This window comes from Bos taurus, chromosome 25, assembly GCF_002263795.3.
Source record: "Bos taurus isolate L1 Dominette 01449 registration number 42190680 breed Hereford chromosome 25, ARS-UCD2.0, whole genome shotgun sequence".
NCBI lineage: Eukaryota > Metazoa > Chordata > Mammalia > Artiodactyla > Bovidae > Bos > Bos taurus.
In genome coordinates, this window is record NC_037352.1 from 39,318,100 (window position 1) to 39,339,443 (window position 21,344).

At 51.1% G+C, this 21,344-nt stretch overlaps 1 long non-coding RNA gene across 2 annotated transcripts in view; it reads right to left on the reverse strand.

Annotated features, from left to right (window-relative positions):
- Window positions 1-21,344, reverse strand: part of LOC132343885 (uncharacterized) — a 123,366-nt gene that overhangs the window by 14,976 nt on the left and 87,046 nt on the right. For both annotated transcript variants that reach the window (XR_009492895.1, XR_009492896.1), the window contains one exon: window positions 16,842-16,952. This is a non-coding gene — a long non-coding RNA (uncharacterized lncRNA). The remainder of the gene's footprint in view (window positions 1-16,841; window positions 16,953-21,344) is intronic.

The following is a 21,344-nucleotide window of genomic DNA, read 5'->3' on the forward strand; positions in this document are numbered from 1 at the left end:
TCCTCCAATGCATGAAGGTGAAAAGTGAAAGTGAAGTCGCTCAGTGGTGTCCGACCCTCAGCGACCTCATGGACTGCAGCCTACCAGGCTCCTCCGTCCATGGGATTTTCCAGGCAAGAGTACTGGAGTGGGGTGCCATTGCCTTCTCCCAGCAATCTTGTTTAATCCAGAGGCTAAATCAACTACTATTTTTTGGCCTGGTGCTGCAACCTGCCATTGGTGTTTTAATTTGCTGTGTTCATCATCTTGAATGAATGAATGAAAACTGGTACTTTTTTTGTTTATATTTTTGGTGGCACATGGGATCTTAGTTCCCCCCATCAGGGATCAAACCTGTGGCCCCTGTATTGCAATCATGGAGTCTCAACCACTGAACCACCAGGGAAGTCCCTAAATCAGCTACCTCTGAAGTAGCTGTCATTTCCGTTCCACGTGAGAGATCATAAAACGAGCCGTGTTTCGCGGGCACTTACTATGTGCCGGGTCCCATCACCTCGTTTGTTCTTCACAGGGACGTCTCTGCCCCAGTGCGGACGCTACCGTCCGCTCTGCCCCGGACACTTCCTTCGTAGACCGGCAGACTGAAGTTCAGAGGGGCTTTGTCAGTTCACCCTAAGACCGCCCTGGATGGGAGGGGCTGGGTTCGAACCCAGATCCCCTACTCAGATACCGTCTGACTCAGAAGCAGAACCTCTCCCTGCTGGCGCCAGATAAAAATCTAGGTTGGAAACCAGAGCTCTGTGATCATCACAGAAGTGACAGCATGCTTTCTCTGCCTGTGGGACATCTTTCTCGGAAATGTGGGTCTTTTTGATCTTTGATGGTGTGAGCTTTGAGGCCCCATGTGCTAGAAGCCACTGGGGTGCTACCCCACCTTCCTCTTACAGGGGTGGTCCCCCGTCAGGGAGGGGCTTACTAACACTCTGGACAGGGTCACTTGGCTCATCTGTGGGGTCGGAATTGGGAGCTTGGTTCCCGACACATGCATTTCTTTACTCCCCGCTCCAGCATCTCATGTTGAGTCTAAGAGTTTCCCAATCCAGCACTTTTCTCTCTCTCTTTTTTTAATTAAAAAAATCTTATTTATTGTTTATTTTCATGTTTGGCTGTGCGAGGTCTTTGCTGCTGCGTGGGCTTTTCTCTCACTGTGGCGAGCTCTGCTGTGGTGCGCGGGCTTCTCATCGTGGTGGCCTCTCTCGTTGCAGACCACGGACTCTAGGCCGAGCAGGCTTTAGTAGCTGTGGCACACAGGCCTAACTGCCCTGAGTTAGGGCTTAGACCCGGGTTCCCTGTGCTGGCAGGTGGATTCTTCTCCACGTACCAGCGGGGAGTCCCCAGAATACTGCTCTTTAGACGGAGGGACGCAGTTGACGTCCTCGCCAGCAGGACATGGTCTGCCCCTCCCGTGGAGAGGCCTTCGTCACACTGAGATGCCAGTGGCCTTCCTCTCCCCACCCACGTGGCTCGCCCGCCCCGGGGCCCCTCAGCTCCCGTTTGATTCCAGCCGCGGGAGGCAGCCCCCACCTGCACACTGGCTCCACCAGACTCACTCCCGTCCCCCGCCTCGGCTCAGCGGGGGGAGGTGGGGTACACAGAGGTGCTCTCTGCCCTGGCGGGGGTGTGGGAAGGGTCAGGGGAGAGCTGTGTGTCCCATGCTGGGCAGACCCAGAGCATCCTGAAGACAGAGAACAGAAGGGCAGGAGGCGGCGGCGGGCAGGAAGGTGCTCTGGTTTCTGGGGAGTCAGATAAGGGCCCAAGGCCCCTCCTGGCCCCTCCGACCCTTCAGGGGCTCAGGCTTCTGGGCTGAGCCCCCTGACATTTTGCTACTGCACTCTTTATTTGCATGGGAGCCTTCCGTGAAGACAGCTGCGGGGAGATCAAACAGAAGCTTTTCCAAGGCCACATAAAAGGTGATTATTTGCATCGTGTGTGAGTTGCCATCCATGACAATGAGAAACTCCCCTCTGAGAAGAGGAAGGTTGAGACTGGAGCCCTCGGGAGGGAAGGGGCTGCTGAGTGTGCAGAATCCTTCCGACGGGCCGAGGTCAAAACATGTTGGATGTGTTTACCTGTTTCGTCATTAGCAACAGCACCACCACCACTTGTTTATACGTAACTTGTCTTATGTGTGGACCCAACCCTCGGGGCCCAGCGTGTAGGCAGAGATGGACACTCACGTAGGGTACAGATGCCAGAAGAGCCGACCCTGCTGGGGAGGCAGGGTTTAGAATGTTCTGGAAACCAGGTGACGTTTGTATGAGGTCTTAGAGGATGTGGGAGATTTTCCCAATTGGACGAGGGAGAGGCTGGCGTTTGTGATGGAGGGACAGCACACGCAAAGGCCCTGAGGCGGGAAAGTGAGGGGCTTGGGGAGCAGAAAGCTCACCTGGGCGTAGCGGGGGGCTGACACCGGCTGTGAATAGCCTCAGACGCACGGCGGAGGGCCCCGTCCTGCTCTTTTCCTCATATTTCCATAGAAAGGCGGGTACTGGAACTTCCCTGGGGGTCCAGTGGTTAAGAATTCACCTTCCAGTACAGGCGACGTGGGTTCAATCCCTGGTCCGAGAACTAAGATTCCACACGCTGCAGAGCAGCTAAGCCCGAGCACCACAAGGGCAAGAGGGCGGAGTGCTGCGGCGAAGGTCCCGCACGCTGCGACTAAGACCCAACGCAGCCATAAAACGGAAGGAGGGCTGTTCATCTCTAGGAGGGCCAAACATCTCACAGGGTGTCATTCTCTGTGCCCCCTCACAGAAGGAGGATTGTCTTCTGATGTGTAGGCAGAGCTGAAAGTGAGAGATTTACCGCCCTGGACGTGAAGATAGATTATCTGGGGTTGGCTTCTGCTGACCTAGGTGGCACAGTGGTGAAAAACCCGCCTGCCAATGCGGGAGACGCAGGACACATGGGTTCGATCCTTGGGTTGGGGAGCTCCCCTGGAGGAGGAAATAGCAACCCACTCCAGTATTCTTGCCTGGAGAATCCCATGGACAGAGGAGGCTGGCAGGCTGCAGCCCGTGCGGTCGCAGAGAGTCAGACACGACTGCGTGACTGAGCATGCCGAACCCACCATGTTTTCACTCTCAGTCGCACGGAACGTGCGATTTCTTTTTCAGCGATGTCCTTCCATCTCCGACAACGCTCTGAAAGTGTCAAAGCGATCTTAGACATGGCATAATTTTATCTGCCTGCTGCATATTCCAGAGGCTTCAGGAAAGCAAGTATATGCTGTGGATTGTGGTGAAGAGGTACGGCTTTTCACTTAAGGATTCGAGAGGGGCCTGGACCGGACATAACGGGGTGGGGGGCGGGGGGGTGGCTCTTTAACTCGGGATGGTTCCCTCCTGCCCCAGAGTCCATACAAGCACAGGCCACAGGGAGCAGGCGGAGTGGGCGCCGATTCCCTCCTGGCACCTTTTGGGGACATCACCTCGGTGCTGCCTCCGGTTCAAAGCAAACCAGGGAATTTCTCTCCTGAACAAAACAGAAGGAATCTCGCTCCTAAAATGGAGAAGTAGAGTCTTTTAAAAATGTTTTTACTTTTCGTTTTTTTTTTTTATTTGGTTGCACCAGGTCTCAGTTTTGGCACACAGGATCCCTTAGTTGCGGCACGTGGGATCCAGTTCCCTGACCATGGATGGAGCCCGGGCCCCTGCATTGGGAACACAGAGACTTAGCCACTGGACCACCAGGGACGTCCCTAAAGTAGAGTCTTAAGTGTTTAAAATCTGAGTGAGGCTGCCAGGCGAGGTGCACGGGTGGTGCTCATGCTGAAGACTCCTGGGAGCCCCTTGGGCAGCAAGGAGTCAATCCTAAAGGGAATTAACTCTGAATGTCACCCTGCTTATTTAACTTACATGCACAGTCCATCATGCAAAATGTCAGACTGGATGAAGCACACACACGCTGGAATCAAGATTGCCGGGAGAAATATCAGTAACTTCAGATATGCAGATGATACCACCCTTATGGCAGGAAGTGAAGAAGAACTAAAGAGACTCTTGATGAAAGTGAAAGATGAGAGTGAAAAAGTTGGCTTAAAGCTCAACATTCAGAAAACTAAGATCATGGCATCTGGTCCCATCACTTCATGGCAAATAAATGGGAAAACAATGGAAATGGTGAGAGACTAATTTTTGGGGCTCCAAAATCACTGCAAATGGTGACTGCAGCCATGAAATTAAGACGCTTGTTCCTTGGAAGAAAAGCTATGACCAACCTAGACAGCATACTAAAAAGCAGAGACATTACTTTGCCAACAAAGGTCCGTCTAGTCTAAGCTATGGTTTTTCTAGTAGTCATGTATGGATGTGAGAGTTGGGACTATAAAGAAAGCTGAGTGCCAAAGAACTGATGCTTTTGAACTGTAGTGCTGGAGAAGACTCTTGAGAGTCTCTTGGACTGCAAGGAGATCCAACCAGTCCATCCTAAAGGAAATCAGTCCTGAATATCCATTGGAAGGACTGATGCTGAAGATGAAACTCCAGTACTTTGGCCACCTGATTAGAAGAACTGACTCCTTGGAAAAGCCTGGATGCTGGGAAAAATTGAATACAGGAGGAAAAGGCGACGACAGAGGATGAGATGGTTGGATGGCGTCACCGACTCAGTGGACATGAGTTTGAGCAAGCTCTGGGAGTTGGTGATGGGCAGGGAAGCTTGGCGTGCTGCAGTCCACAGGGTTGCAAAGAGTCATACACGACTTAGTGACTGAACAACAACAAAATGAATGAGTAAATAAGCCTAGACTTCCAAACCTGCTCAGGTTCAAGGGGAAGGACAGGGTCCCCATTACTCCAGGGGAGGAATGTCAAGCTGATGTTTTAAGAAGAGCATTTGGGATGGGAGATATGGCTACGGACACGTTTGGAGAACACAACCTGTGCCAGGCTGGAGGGAGGTGGTGACACTCGGGCGTCCAGAGACTCGGAAGGCCCCTCTGCCAATCCCAGCAAGGCCCTGTGTCCATGACTATGCCCAGGAAAGGCAGGAGAAGGAGTGTGGTCTGTGGTCCAAACCGCAGCTCATCAGCTTATTCTTGGAGTGACACTGGACCTGCATCCCTAACACCCGGCAGGTGTGCAGTGTCCCCCCAGACGGAGCGGACAGTCAGGGTGGTTGGGCTGCTTGTCAGCGTCACCACGACTAGTTCCAGGTGGTTGGCCTGCTGCCAAGCCCTCGAGCTGTGTGTGTGTGGTCTGACCCGAGGCGCACCACCTTGCAATAAGGGCTGACCCTGTTTGGTGCCGACTTGTGTGTTGGGATGACATAGAAGCTTGGCCGAAAAGCATATTCGTGTTTTTCTGTATGATGTTACAGAAACTCAAACAAAGTTTTTGGCCACCCCAGTATTTCCAGAAAGGAGGAAAATTTAGGACAGTTCAACAACCCAGAAGACTTGTGCTTGTTGAGACAAAGGCTTGGATCCAGTGAGCTACTGAGGGGGTGGCGGCTGGGGGAACAACGCCTGATGGTGGGACTTAGCATCAGACCAGCTCCTGGGCGGGGGTGGGCGGACTGTGTGCTCACAAACCCACCAACAGGGGACTTACAGAGGCAGCCTCTGGGTTTGGGGAAATCCCTGTACTTGTCTCTGAGGAAGCACTGTGTGCTCGTAACATTTCCATCTTTGGTTACTTTCCACCCTAACCCCCAGTGGATCCTTGTGTTCAGTGGGTGGTGGTGGGGGTGAGGGGGATGTGACTGTGCTCCACCCTGTAAGCAGGGCTTCCCTGGTGGCTCAGACGGTAAAGAAGCTGCCTGCAGTGCAGGAGACCTGGGTTCGATCCCTGGGTCGGGAAGATCCCCTGGAGAAGGGAATGGCAACCTACTCCAGTATTCTTGCCTGGAGAATTCCACGGACAGAGGAGCCTGACGGGCTACAGTTCATGAGGTTGCAAAGGGTCGGACACGACTCAGCACGAAAGCATGCAGTACAGAGAGATGCCCCATCCTGGCCCCCACCCAGAGGCTACACGGCTGACTCTATATTCTCCCAGGCCTAGAGGGGGCAGAGGAGATGGGGTGACAGGACCCCTCCTTCCTGGGGCTGCGGAGCTGAGCCAAGCTTTTGCTAACACTCAACACCATGCTCCTGACTAGCACCCCACACAACGTTCTGTGCTGGTATTTTCCCATCTGTAAAATCTCTTTCCCTCCCCTAACTACCTCCCGGGGATATAAAATGCCTGCAGAGTGCTTTCATGTTCGTCAGACAAAAAGAGCAAAAAAAAAAAAAAAGCACGACCGAAATAGAAAAGATTATTAAGACTGTAAGACTGTAAAAATGGTGGTCAGGGAATTGGGAATTACAGTGTGATGGGACAGCACACGGCAGTGAATGTTTTAGAAATAAAACACATACATGATAAAAGCATTATCAGAGCGGACTAATTATAGAACGGAGCTTATTAAGGGAATCAAGGAGAATCTATGCTGAGAGAAAAATGAGGAGAAATTGGTGAGCAGAGAACGTGGAAAACGGGCTGGGAGGGGAATATTTATGCTCGTCTTCTACACGAGCAGCATCTGCGATGTGACGGCTGCGAGGCGTAGGAATCGTTTGAGTAGGGAAAAGTGCTCATCACGGAACACGAATGATTTATCCCTTTTCTTTTTCTGGCTGCCCCAAGCAGGCGGCATGTGGGATTGTGGTTCTCCAACCGGGGATCGAACCTGTGACTCCTGCCGTGCAAGAGTGGGGTCCTGACCACTGAACCGCCAGGTAGGTCCCCGAAGGATTGACTACGCACTTCTTCAAACCAAAGGCGGTGCCACTGAGCTGTGACCGACGTGGACAGAAATCCGTCCTTTCTTGGTGTGCGGTCCTGTGAACTCGGACGGATAGATGGAGTCATGGAACCTCGCCCAGAATGCAGATCTAGAACATTCCGCCACTTCCGGAAGTCTGGGCTCCACGCCCTCTCCCGCACCCACGGTCCTCTCCCGTGTCAGTCGCCGGCATCCCCCTGGGGAAGGTTCTGCTCGTGGCCCGGACTAACTTCTTGACGACCAAGTTCAGGGGACACATGGGAGACGTTTAGTCGGTGGCAAGCGGTGTGGAGGAGGGGCGATGGAGGCGCAGGTGTGGGTGGGGGTCCAGGGGAAATGGCGGAGCACAGACCTGGGGGTCTCAGTCATCTCAGGGTGGGGGGCCAGCTCGTTTTCTCAGAGGGAGGGGCCTGGGGCGTTGGATGAGGGTCTTAGGGGCGCGGTGAGAACCAGGAAGGGTCAGGAGGAAGAGGAGGGAGGTTGGAACCTGTCTGCTGGCTCCCTTTACTGCCTTTGAGATGCTGGCATCACGGAGCCGGGGCAGACGGGGAAGGGGACGTGGTCAGAGGCCTGCAGGGGCGGGTGCCCAGGCGGTGGCGAGGGCCAAGACTGAGAGCCTCGAGGGCCGGGTTAGCTGTCCCCACCCGACCCCTGGCCGCCAGGGGCCTTGCAAGTGCAGCGGAAACAGGACTCGGCTCTTCAGACGCGCCCGACCACGGCCCTTGTTGGCTGTTCCAGATCTCCTTGAGCAAACAGTCCCGCCAACGGCTCCCTCCGCACCTGTCCCGTGGCCCCTGGGGGCGAGCGGACGTGGGCGCCCGGCTCTGACAAGGACGCATCCAGGGTTTTCTGTCTCCAGATCCGAGGGTCATCCTCCACTCTGGGACGGCTCAGGCGAGGCTGAGCGGTGAAGCCAGCCTTGGGCCTTCGTGTTCTGATGAATCTAGATTCCTGCCCATCCATCATTTTCTGAACCGTCAGGGGGGCTCCCACACCTGGAAGATCTGTTTTTCCTCCACGGTGTTGGAAGTGGGGAAAAAAATCACCCTGGCATCTGGTGTTGGCTCGCAGACTGCCAGGAGGATAAACCATGAGATACAGAGTGAATGATGGTCTGAGGATGGAGGCTGGGAACTCAGACGACCAAGCATCCCAGGATGATCTGTGGAGTTCTGGCGCGGGACTTGGTGAGAGATGAGGGTTGCTGTCGTGACTACAAAGCTTGAGAGCGGCTGGCTTCATGGGGGAACCAGGCAGCTTAGGAGCAGAAGTACTGAGTGGGGCCGGAGTCAGAATTAGATGCTGCCCTGCAGAGGCAATGCCTCGCACTCGAGTGACACAGCGCTGACCCCGGGGCAACGTGAGTATTAGGGAGACGGTGGGAGGCGCTGAGCCGGCCGGGCAGACAGACACGGGTGGCACTGGAGGACACAGTGGAGCGTCAGGACCTGGGGACCGGATTTCACCCGCGGGGCCCGTCTCAGTGGCGACGAGGGTGCAGCGTGACGTCGTCCTGGAGGAAACGGCTGCATCTTCTGGGGGCCCCACCTTGGCCGGCTGCTGTGGTGATCAGTGATCTCGAGGAGCGCTTTCGTATGCAAACCCACGCAGACGGTCCCGGATGAGGAGGAACGGGTCCATTTAAACTGAAAGCTCCAGGCTTTACTTCTTGTTGTGCTGGCGGCTCTGCACCAGGACCCCGCCCTCGCTGAGGGCTGGCGCATGCGCTCTGCCCGTGGGGGCGCGTGAACCAAGGTGTTGCGGTAAAGGGCGTTTCTCCAGAGAAGCCATGTCGGGCCAAGGCAGTGCGCGTCCTCGGCGGGGCTGTGGGGACCTGCTGGAGCTCGGCTTCGAGTCCTGGGGGTCCCGTCTGCGGAGGCGCCCCTGGGCCGCTGGAACAGCCGCCTTCCCACCCGCCCACCCACCCCCTCCCCCTGGCTGGCTTCTCCTGGGAGAAAGTCCTTGGTGTGTCCTCCCGGCTCGCGCCCTTGGCCCCAGAAGGCTGGCCTTTCCCAGCGCCCAGCCTGGGCCTTGCGTCTCCACGTACAGGCCCCGCCTTGGCGATCTCAGCTGCACTCAGATCAGACGTCTGTCCGGCCGGGGTTCTGTCCAATGCTGCTCCCGCGACCACCCCCACCGGGGCCTGTGCCCCCTGCCCGCGGCCTTCACCCCGCCCCCACCTGGCCTCTCTCCTGGGTCACTGCCACCCCTGGGCACCGTCCCTTTCCAGGCAGGTCTCTGTGACGCGGTCAGGATGGCCTCCCGTCCCGCTCTGCAGAGACAGTCCCCCAGGCGGCCGGGCGGCCAGGCGGCTCAGGAACCCAAGGTCGAGGTAGAGCTGCCCCTTTGAGGCTCGTTCGAGCCAGGGCAGATCCAAGGCGCCAAACCAACAAGCCCAACAGAGCGACTCCCTGCAAGTCAGACTTGGCGACAACCTAACTTTCCCAGCCTGCAGGTGTCTGCCAGGATACAGCGGTTTTAACTGCTTCTCACAGCCCGATGACTTAAGCTAGGAGCCGCTTTCTGTTCAGTTTAAAGCTGATTATTTCGTTTATCTGTAATTCAAAATATTAAACACATTCAGTAGCTGTCACAGATTCAAGAATCCTGTGCTATTTGTCCAAGGTAAGAAATACAGTATCACACAGGAGGATGGTCAACTTCACCTTCTAATTACAAACAGCTTGTGCTCAATGTAAGAGAGAAAAAAATCAAAACCAAACAAACAACCCACAGAAAACACACAGATTAAATATCTGGCTTTATGCTTTCTGCTACCCAGAGACAACCACTACTACTAATATGGTGATATTGACATTGTGGTTTAAAAATATGTACACACCCCCCCCCACACACACACATCAGTTATATGTACTTACAGGTTGCCCATGATTTACAGATAATTATACCATTATATATTCGTGTAAAACTACAAAATGTGCACCTTGACAAAATCAGAGGCATACTCATGAACATACTTGGGTGTCTTTTTCTCTCTTTGTGATGTATTATGAACCTTTCTGCATAACAAATTTTCTTCCTCAACATCATTTTCTTTTTTAGGAAACCTATTATGTGATGTGTCCAATTGTTTCCCACAGGCAGATTTTCTCGTGCATCCTTTCTATCCCCGGGCGCGTTCCTAATGCCTGTCTCACCTGATTCTCACAGCAGCTGGTAAGGAAGTCTCATCGTTTTGTAGGAGAGCCAGTCCAGCGCCCACTGGCCACGGTGGGTCGTGATAAGTGGTGAGCGTGTCTGAGCAGCCTCAGGGGAACTGGGACAAGCCCGCAGGGGCTGGAGCTGGGGTGGGCGCCGCTGCGGCCGTGGTGAGGATTCTGGACTGCGGCTCAAGAACAATGGAAGCCGTGGACTGTTGTAAGCTGGGGAGCTGGAACGATGGAGTGGGAAAGGCGTGTGCGGACCGTGGCCGGCCAGGAGGCTGCTGCGTCGGGTCAGGAGGGAGAGAAAGAACAGCCCGGGCCGGGACATGGCCCCCGACTCGCCAACACAGACGCCAAAGCACAGAGCATTTACGTTATCTCTGATGCCCGGAACTGTGTGTAAAGGCCGTGGTTCATCTCTCTAACGTTTGGGGACAGTCTGACTTCTGCTTGGATGTTGCGTGGCTGGATTTGACATTTCCCAGGGTGAAAGTTCATGAGACATGAAAAGTTAAATGCAGGAGATTGAATAATAGTCACATATTTCCTCTTGGGCTGTTAATAATAAATGAACGGTTTTAAAAAATTAAAGACCTTGCCGAGGTCACGCCCCTCGGAAGTGGCTGAGCCAGGCTGTGGACCTGGGGCCCTGCCCCTGGAGGCTTCTCCGCAAACTGTCCTCTTGACCGTGACATTTGCTAAATTAATCACAGAGTCTGTCGCCACCGCCAGAAGCCTGCATGCGCTCCAATTAGCGAGCATAGATTTAAAGGTGCCGAGCTCATCCAGCTGGCGTGGGGGTGATGCTGAAATGCAGGTGGACCATGTTTCCGAGTGACTGACCAAGGCCTCCTTTTTTTCTTTTTTCTCACTGGGGTGAAGCCCGCATAACACAGAGTAGACTTTTCCAACGTGTATGATCCCATGGCATTTGGAACATCCACAGCGTTGTCCAGCCCTCCCCTGTGATTTCAAACCGTCACTGGCGTTTTCTCATGCCTGATGTCTCCTTCGACCTTGCCTGTAGTGCCTCAAAGAAAGACTGCAAAGCAGAAACGTAGAGAGAGAGAAAGAGCCACGGCTGTGGTGTGGAGGTTTCTGTCCCCGCAAAATTGTGTGTTGAAACCCTAACCCCCAAGGTGATGGTACTGGGAGGTGAGGCCTTTGTGGGGAGGGGTCAAGGGTGGAGTCCTCATGGATGAGATTAGTGTTATTTTTTCTTTTTTTATTTATTCATTTGGCTGCACTGGGTCTTCATTACATCATGGGGTGGGGGGCGGGGGGGCAGACTTCTGTTGTGGTGCAGACTCTCGAGTTATGGCGTGCAGGCTTGTTTGCTCTGAGGTCAGTGGGAACTTAGTTTCCTGACTAAGGATCGAACCCATGCCCCTACATTGTAAGGCAGATTCTTGACCACTGGACCACCAGGGAAGCCCACGGGGATTAGTGTTCTTCTAAAAGGGACCCCACAGAGCTCGCCTGGCCCTTTCTACTACGTGCGGACTCAGCAAGGAGGCCCCAGCAGTGAACCAGGAAGTGGTCCTCACCATGATGCAACCAAGCTGGCCTTGCCCTTGGACTTCCAGCCTCTAGAACTGGGAGAAATAAACGCCACCCAGGCTGAGGGATCTTGTTATCACAGCCTGAACAGACTAAGATAAGTCATCTCATGGCTTTAGATTTCAGAAGCCTGGGCCTCAAAGGCTGAGAAAGTTCTCTCATATGCAGATAGAGATGGGGGAGAACAGGATGAAAAGGATTTAAAAAAAGCATTCCACACGTAAGACCAGAAAGGCTTCCCTGGTTCCCTGGCTGGGGAGAGTCAGCGTGGCGGGTGGGGGTGAGTGATCTAGGCAGGGTGGGGGTGGGGTGGGGGCGGAGGACATGTGAGGGGCTTCACGGAGCAGAACGTGACCAGCACGGCCGGCTTCTGGAGGCAGAATCTCCACCGCCGGTTTTTATTACTTCTCCTTCAGTCTCTGACTCATCAGAACCCTTGGCACTGGAGTCATCCCATGATGCAGAATTCTACTTGATCTCGTGGCTTGGCCAAGAGGGCCGGCCTGAGTGGGGTGAGCCAGGACTCCTGACTGGTGGCCCACAGGGTCAGCGGAGCTGCGAGGGGTCAGCCTAGACCAGCGAAGGCTGTGACCAGCCCGTGGCTGTGAGCATCTGGAGGCCAACACCCTGCAGGAAGATAAAGCTGGTGATCCAGGAGGACTAGTGCAGGGGGACGCAGTGGAGTGGCACGCACACATTCACCCACACACACTCACACACATATGTCGTCATCATCTGTTCTAGCTGGCCTCTATCTCCCACTCCTTCTGCCGCAGTCTGACCTCTGTGGCACCCCCACTTCTGTGCACTCAGTGACAACCCTAAAGGACATCCTCCTATAATGAGTCCAAACGCCCATGGGTCACCCTATCGAGTGAGCTACTGCATGCCAGGGCCCTTGCCTGGTCAGTGTGGGCAGTGCCATCTGTGTTTTCCGACCAATGATTTGAGCACCTTATTGCTTTCTGCCCTCATATTTCACAATCACACTCTCATAAATCCTGTACTGCTAACCCTAGTGCTAAGAAGAGCGTGGCGATGAGAGAAAGCACTGGGTGTGTGGAAAGTGGCGAGCTCTTCCATAGGTGGGCTCAACGGGGAATGAAAGAAAATGAAAGAACACGCAAAACGGTTGGACTGTAACACCGAGGTTGTCTCGACGGGGCCGCCCCCTTCAGTTCTGCGGTTATGCTCACAATTATGGTTTATTATAGCAAGAGGATATCGATGAAAATAGCAAAGGTAAGAGAATTGTGGGACAGAGTCCGTGAGCAGGCTTCCCACTGTCTTTTCCCGGTGGAACGGAACGGACGATTCTTAGTTCTCCTGATAATGATGTGCGATGACGCACATGACTTGGTGTCAGCCGGGGAGCCCGCCCGGGCCTTGCCTTCCAGGCGTGCTGCTGGGGGTCAGGCGCATAAGGATGGACTGTCCGTGTGGCTGACCTTAGTTGTTCAGTCTTCAGCCCCTCTAGAGGTCAAACAGGTGTGGTTCGGCCCAAGACCGCTTTCATGAGCCACACTGTCGGCATTAACAATCTGGTGTGGCCCACAGCCCCCACGGAACTCTTATCAGGCCGGAAATACCTTGACCTTCAAGGTTATCTCCCTGGAGCTGGTCGAGATCAGCCCTTTCCTCGGAAAGTGCAGGATATGGACAACTCAGTCCTGCTGGGTTGTCATTCAAGATGCAGCACATGGAAAAACTGGACAGCTACATGTGAAGGAATGAAACTAGAACATTCTCCAACACCACACACAAAAATGAACGCAGAATGGATTGATGACCTGAACGTAAGACCGGATACTATAAAACTCTTATCAGAGGAGAACATAGGCAGAACACTCTTTGACATAAATCACAGCAGTATCTTTTTTGAATTCACCTCCTAGAGGAATAAAAGTAAAAACAAAAAACAAATGGGACCTAATTAAACTTAAAAGCTTTTGCACAGCAATGGAAACCATAAACAAAATGAAACACAAGCCACGGAACGGGTGAAAATATCTGCAAACTTTACAATCAACAGGGGATCGATTTCCAAAGTATACAAGCGGCTCATGCAGCTCTATGTCAAAAAAACAAGCAACCCAATTGGAAAATGGGTGTAAGATCTAAATAGACATTTCTCCAAAGAAGACATACAGATAAGCCAAAAAGCACGTGAAAAGATGGTCAACGTCGCTAATTATTAGAGAAATGCAAACCAAGACCACAGTGAGGCGTCACCCCACGCCAGTCAGAATGGCCACCACCTAAATGTCTACAAACAACCAATGCTGGAGAGGGCGTGGAGCAAAGGGGGCCTCCAGCACTGAGGGTGGGAATGCAAATTGGTACGGCCGCTGTGGAGAACACGCTGGAAGTCTCTTAAAATAGAGTTACCATGTGACCCAGCAGTCACTCCTGGGCACATATTTGGGAAAAAACTATAATTCAAAAGGATACATGCGCTCCAGTATTCATAGCAGCACTATTGACAATAGCCAGAACATGGAAGAATCTTAAATGTCCATCGACAGAAGACTGGACAAAGAAGATGTTTTATATACACACACACACGCACACACACAGTGGAAAATTACTCAGCCGTAAAAAACAACGAAATAATGCCATTTGCATCAACATGGATGGACCTAGAGGTTATCATACTGAGTGAAGTCAGACAAAGAAAGACATATGCGACATCACTCGTGCGTGGAATCTAATTTAAAAAAATGATAGAGGTGAACTTAAACACAGACTCACAAATTTCAAAAACAAACTTATTATTACCAAAGGGGAAGTGTTGGCGGGAGGAATACATTAGGAGGTTTGGATTAACATACGCACACTACTGTATATAAAATAAATAACCAACAGGGACCTGCTGGATAGCACAGGGAACTCTAATCAATATTCCGTAGTGACCGTATGTGGAGTGGATATATGATCACCGAATCACTTTGCCACACACCGGAAATGAACACAACGTTGTCAATCAACTATATTCCAATACAATTACCAAAAAAGCAAAGTCCTTGATTTCAGTTTTGGATTTAAGATGTCCTTTTGAAAGAAGGCATGGGGAGTTTAGATCAACAGAGGGGAAACTATTTTTGCTCAGTGTCTTTTGTTTTTTTAACCTCGTTGCCAATTGTGGGGTTTCCTTTCAGTTTTAAGTGAAGCCTTTTCAATAGAAGTGTAAATAATAATTACTTCCTCTCTATTCCTCTGACTCTGAACAGATATCAGGGGGTGACTTTGTGGCAAGGCCTCAGCTGACTGCAGAGGCGGCTGCTCCCTTCTGGAGCTGCTAGAGGTTCGGTGAGCACGGGGGCGAGGTGACCACCCTCGGCAGACGAGGCGACTATTCCCTAAAAGGCAGTGGGAGGAGGTTTTACCTCCCTTCACCTTTTCGTCTTGGCTCAGTGGACAAAGCTGGGAGAACTGGATATATTTACACAGAATGGAGAAAATAAATATTTCTTTATCCACACCCAGTGATGCAGATAAGCTTGCTCCCTCTCAAAAACAGACCTGACGTATAGTTTATTTCTGTGATGGAAATACTCTCATCACCGTCAATTTCAAGTTACTGATGGTTTGGTGACCAGCTCACAAAATTCCTGAGTGTGTAGCAGTTGGTTCTAGAGTAAGAGATGGCACATTTACAACATACCCCAGTATCTCTATCTTCCATTTACACCTGTCTAGTCACTCAGTTGTGCCCAACTCTTCTACGACCCCAGGGAACAGCCCACCAGGCTACTCTGCCCATGAGATTTCCCAGGCAAGGATACTGGAAGGGCTATCTATCTGTCTTTTATTTATCATCCATCTTTATCATTCATTCATCTATCTCTGTCTTCACTCTATCTACCTACTTAGCCATTACCCATCTGCATCTACCGATCTATCTTCATCATCTGTGGATCTGTCTAGAAAGATAGAAGTGTCTCAGAAACCCCAGGCACCCCACTTCCAAGCTGTTTGAGTCTTTCCAATCCAGACATGTGAAGAGAACCTTTGGGATGACCCCAGCTCCAGCTGGAAACATTACATTACTGTACAATCAGTGTGACAAGTGTCACCAAAGCTACATTCATGAAGTGCCACCAGGAGCCCAGAGGAGGACGTCAAGAGGGGCTTCCTGGAGAAGGGGGCACATCACTTGCGAGGAAAGGACCCACCTGGTCATGCTCTCTGCCTGAGGACGTGGTGTGTGAGATTTGCCAGTGAACAGGGATGGAGTTAATCTCATGTCATAAAGAGCTTGTGCCCTGATGCTTTGAAGGACTTTTTGAAATATCAAGAAACATAAAGAAAAATGTAACCAGTACAATGCCCTATTTGTCAGAATACAGGATTTAAACCATTAAAATGTTGTCATTTTTATTTCAAATCACTATTTTTTAATATTTAAAGGAGCTAGAATAATATAATAAAGATGAAGTACCCTTTACATCCATCCCCAGTTTCAAGCTCCTTTCTCTCTCCCCAGGAGCAATATTATCATAAATTTCAGATGTATTTGTCTACTCTATTTAAAATAATTTTTCATCATGTTTCAGTGAATATATATCTCTGTATCATATCACTGGGTAGCATTTTATGCATTTAAAACTTCTACAGAAGTTCTCTGTTATGCATCACATAACATCCTAAAGCTTGATTTTTTTATTCCACATTATGCCTTCTAAGATATAGCCATCCTGATAAATGTATTAGTGTATTAATTTTAAGAATGCTGTAGTGCATTCTCCCGCTCAATGACTGTTTCATGATTATTTATACATTTTCCTATTGATGGACATTTAGGTTGCTTCCACTTTCTGGCTCTTCCCAACAACGTTGCAAGAAGCTCTGTTTACACATCTCCAGAGAGAAAACCGCACACATTTTTGGATTGCAGACTACCAGCATCCCACCAAATAATACCGCCCTGCTCTCCACAGCGGCTGAATCAGTTTCCACGCCCACCAGCACTTAACACATCTTCATATTAAACCCTCGGTATTGTCTGGCTTAGTGCTCTGCTGATGAGATGTGTGAAGCGGCATCTCATTGCCGGAACCGGTTTGGGTTACTCAGGAGAGCTGATCACATGCATCTCTTCCCGACTCTGGGTTCGGTGACGTCACAACGTTAGCTTGAAATGAACCAGGACGGGAGTATTTACACCATGGACAGTGGCGAACGTGGCAACTCAGGATTGCCCCTGCTCCCCCTGCAGAGAAGGTGTTAAACACTGACAGACACGTCACTGCTTACTCACATCAGCCCTACGGTCCACCCGGCTCCTCCACCTTCACTCACAGGCCCCAGGTGGGTCTCACATCACCAGGCGGATGTGGTTCTTACCGTTTGTGGCTGTGAGTCTTACACGGGGTGGTCAAGGAAACTGCTGCTACCGTGGAATTAACACCATCTTAGCTGTTCCAGGATGAAGCGGGCACCAGGCGAGAGGTTTTCCTGAAAGCAAAAAAGCAAAAAAAAAAAAAAAAGAACACGTGCATGTCAATGGTTTCTTGATTGAGAGGGCGTGCAAATACATATTTAAATATAGGAATACATTCTATTTGTATGATTTTTGGGCAAAATGTCTATTCAACTCTTTTAAGTATCTTCAGTTGGGTTATAGCAGGTCCCTATATAGTCTGGATACAAGTTACCAGGTGTATGATTTGCAAATCTCTCAGTCTGTGGCTTGCCTTTTTTCTTTCTTAATGATGTCTTCCCAAGAGCAAAAGTTTTTAATTTTGATGAAGCCTAACTTACCACCTTTTTTTTTTTTAAAAAAAGGATTGTGATATTGCTGTTACATCTAAGAAATTTCTGCCTACTCCAAAGTCAGACACACACTGAAGAGTGTTTTTCTTTGGCCGTTTCTAGGATCTCGCTCTTACATTTAAGTCTCTGACCCATTTTGGGTTAAAGTTTGTATACAGTGTGAGCCAAGGATAACATCATTTTTTCCCCGCATGCCACTTGTTCTGGCACCAGTAATTGAAAAGGCAATCTCTCCCTCTGGCACCTTTGCAGTGAATCAATGGACTATGCATATGCGAGCCTATTTCTGAATTCATTTCTTCTGTCTATATGTGTATCTTTTCAGTGGGCTTTTAAATATTCCTGGAGGTCAGTTCCGTCGCTCAGTCGTGTCGACTCTTTGTGACCCCATGGACTGCAGCACGCCAGGCCTCCCTGTCCATCACCAACTCCCGGAGCTTGTTCAAACTCATGTCCATCGAGGCAGTGATGCCATCCAACCATTGCATCCTCTGTCATCCCCTTCTCCTCCCACCTTCAATCTTTCCCAGGAAAGACTTTCCAATGAGTCTTTTCCAATGAGTCACCTCTTCTCATCAGGTGGCCAAAGTGGAGATATCACTTTAAAAAAAATGTATTTCTGTGGCTGCTCACTACCAAGCCTGCTTTTCTTGGGCATCTGGTCCAAGCCCTTCTAAGGGTCGGGTCAGGTGAGGTGCACCCCAGTGTGCAGGGATGCCCTCTGAAAGTCTCTCAGTTATTCTTCCCCTGCCCCCACCCATTCCCCAGGCCCCGTGTATACACAGGAACTTCTGTTTAAGAATGCGTTCCTGCCCCACTGCACAGTTTCCTAGGAATCTTAGGCCTGGGCCCGGCCAGGAACCCATTTGTTATCTCTCTGTGGAGCCTTCCTGAGCCCCTGATGGCCCCAAAGTTTCCCCCCAAATTCCAGGGACACCAGCCTAAGACCCTCTGCTCTGCTTATAACGGAGGAAGGAGATTCACCACCAAGTCACATGGTGTGTGTTTACACCCATCATAATCTCATTAAAACTTATTTTCTCTTGTTTTGGCGGCATGCGGGATCTTAGTTCACCAACTAGGGATCGAATCTGTGCCCCCTGCGGTGGAAGTTTAGAGTTCCCACCAGTGGGCCTCCAGAGAAGTCCCTATAATCCCATTTTAATGACATTCTATCTCCCAATAGTTGGGTCTTCACTCTCAGCCCCCAGTGGCTAAGAGAATGTCAGATACCCTCATACCTTCAGGCACCCTGCCCCACGCAGCCCACGTCTACTGGGGAGACACGTGTAGACAGGCAAACATGTGGCCAACACATCATGGAGAGGGCGGCTGTAGAGATCCAGGCATGATGAAGAGGGGGCCCAGAGAGACACCTGCAACCCTCGGAGCTGTCGCTGCTCCACTGCTGAGTCATGTCTGGCTCATTGCCACCCCATGGACCGCAGCCTGCCAGGCTCCCCTGTCTTTCACCACCTCCCAGAGTTTGCTCAAACTCAACGTCCATTGAGTCCATGATGCCATCCAACCATCTCACAGCATTTGAGTGGGTTCGGTCAAAAGATGGGAAAAAGCAGGGAAAGAACCCCAGGGAGGGGAAGCAGAATTGGCAAACCTCCCCAGGTGTAGACCTGCAGAGTATCACCAGTGGGTTAGGAATTCGGGTCAAACTGCAAAGCCCAAAGTGGGAGAAGAGGGAGGCTGAGGCCAGAGGGCTTGCATCCACTCCGTGACTTCACCCCACTTAAAAACTTTAACAATTGTGGTAAAACACGTCTTAACCGATTCTAAGCATAAGGGTCAGTGGAGTTAAGCGCATTCATGGTATTGTGCAGCCGGCACCAGCCTTCTTCTCTACAAGACTCTATCCTGTAACAGAATCACATGGATTTGTCTTCTCGTGACTGACAGTTCACTTAGCAGAGTGTCCTCAAGGTCCGTCCGTGCTGAAACAGGTGTCAGTGTTACCGAGCCGGGTTTGTTTTGCCCACTCACAGCAGGTCAAACCGCTGAGACACCCAGGTCCGCAGCATAGAGCGGGGTTATTGGCAAGGCAGCCAAGCGAGGAGATGGAAAACAAATGTCAAGCCTCCCTTCCCCATGGCAAGGGGCTGGGGGGTTTATGGGATGAGGAATAAAGAAGCAGGGTGGTTCACAGGCGTGGGAGAGATGGTGGCCAACTGCGTGGTCACGGTCCTCGGCCAGCCGGTGGCGTCTTCCTTACACATCTGGCCAGATGTGTTCTCTGTCGCTGCTCAGAGTCCTGACCCCACCCCTGCCAAGCCCCCCCGCCCTGTATGAACACTCTCCATCCACCTCCTGCAACCTCGGACCAGGACCGCATGTCAGACAGATGGACGATAAAAGGATGCAGATGAAAAGTCAGGGAGAACGAACTTAATCCTGAGCCTTTCCGCTGAGATCTGGGTCCTCCTGTCTCCTTTCTGTGTCTCTTTCTCTCAGTGCGCCCGTGTGAGCGCTTACCTCCCTTTCATCGGGTCAGAGGGCGGCGGGTGTTCTCGATGAGCTCATGGGCCGTTATAGGGATCAGATGAGATTAGGGATGAGCAAGCACTCGAGGCTGAAGTGCTCTGCCAATGTAGAGGATTATTATTAGTCTCCCATTGATTTCTTAATACAGGGAAAAAAAAAAAAACAAAAACCTTCTCCCGTGGGGTTTCCATGGCAAAGAGATGACTGTGCCTCTCATGTTTCCAGCCCCACCGCCCCTTCTCTGCTGGATCCAAAGTTCTGGCCTGGAAATTAAACCGCCCTGTGATTTATCACTGATTAGACCTCGCCATAAATCAGAGGTTTCACATCTTTTCTGAATCAGGTGCATACATTAGTTTTACTGGGCTCATTGTAGGTTTTAAAGACTTTTTTTTAAAAAGATGAGGGTTTTTTTTTTTTTGATTGTGGATCATTTTTTAGAAGTCTTTATTGAGTTTATCGGAATACTGCTTCTGTTTCATTTTTTTTTTTTTTAAATTTTGGCCCAGAGGCAACCAGGGATCGAATCTGCACGTCCTGCATTGGAGGGCAAAGTCTTCATCACTGGAGTGCCAGGGAAGTCTCGAAAAATTATCTTTAGTTGGCAATGTACAGAAACAGGAAAAATGAATTCAGGTTTCTGATTTTTGGGGAAAAGTCAGAAGACTTGGCTGACTTTCCTGGTGGCTCAGTGTAAACAATCTGCTTGCCAATGTAGGAGACCTGGGTTTGATCCCTGGGTCAGGAAGATCCCCTGGAGAAAGAAATGGGAACCCACTCAGTGTTCTTGCCTGGAGAATCCCATGGACAGAGAAGCCTGGCAGGCTACCGTCCACGGGGTTGCAGAGTCCAACACGACTGAGCAACTAACACATCCACTTTTTTGCAACCTACAAAAGTGCTCCTGCAGGAGCTCTGGGATCCAGGTGTGAGGCTGTAAAAGCTCAGTGCAATCCTAGATGGAGGAGAGGATTTTGAGAGGGAAAGCTCGTACCTGGCAAAGGAGCTGCTGACGAGGGTCCCAGCTACAGAGCCAGAAGCAGCTCTGTACCCCTGAGAACTCAGCCTCAGCCCCATATGGCTTGGTCCTGGCATGGCACCATATGCCAAGGGAGCTGGAGCCAGACCCAGAGTTAGGCCCGCCCACAGCTCAGGTGTCAGGCATACAGACCCGGGTCCTGCCTGTGGGCCCTGAAGCACCCGTGAACTGGCTCCAGCCCCTCTTGGCTGTGGTCTGGGAACCCCTGGAGGTAAGTCCAGTCAGTCTGTACAAAGTCAGACTGTAGATCCTGAAAGTACCCTCTAACTAGGCTCCAGAAACAGAAAAAAACACTAAAATTCAAGTGGAACCATGACAGATCCCTAACAGCTGAAACAATCTTAAGAAGAAAGAACAAAGCTGGAGGCATCGCAGTTCCTTTTTTTGGCCACACCTTGAGACTTTCAGGATCTTAATTCCCTGAGCAGGGGCTGGACCCCGGACTTCAGCAGCCAAAGTGCAGAGTCCTAACTACTAGACTGCCATGAAACTCCGAGCATCACACTTACTGATTTAAAACTTGACAGTAAATCTATAGCAGT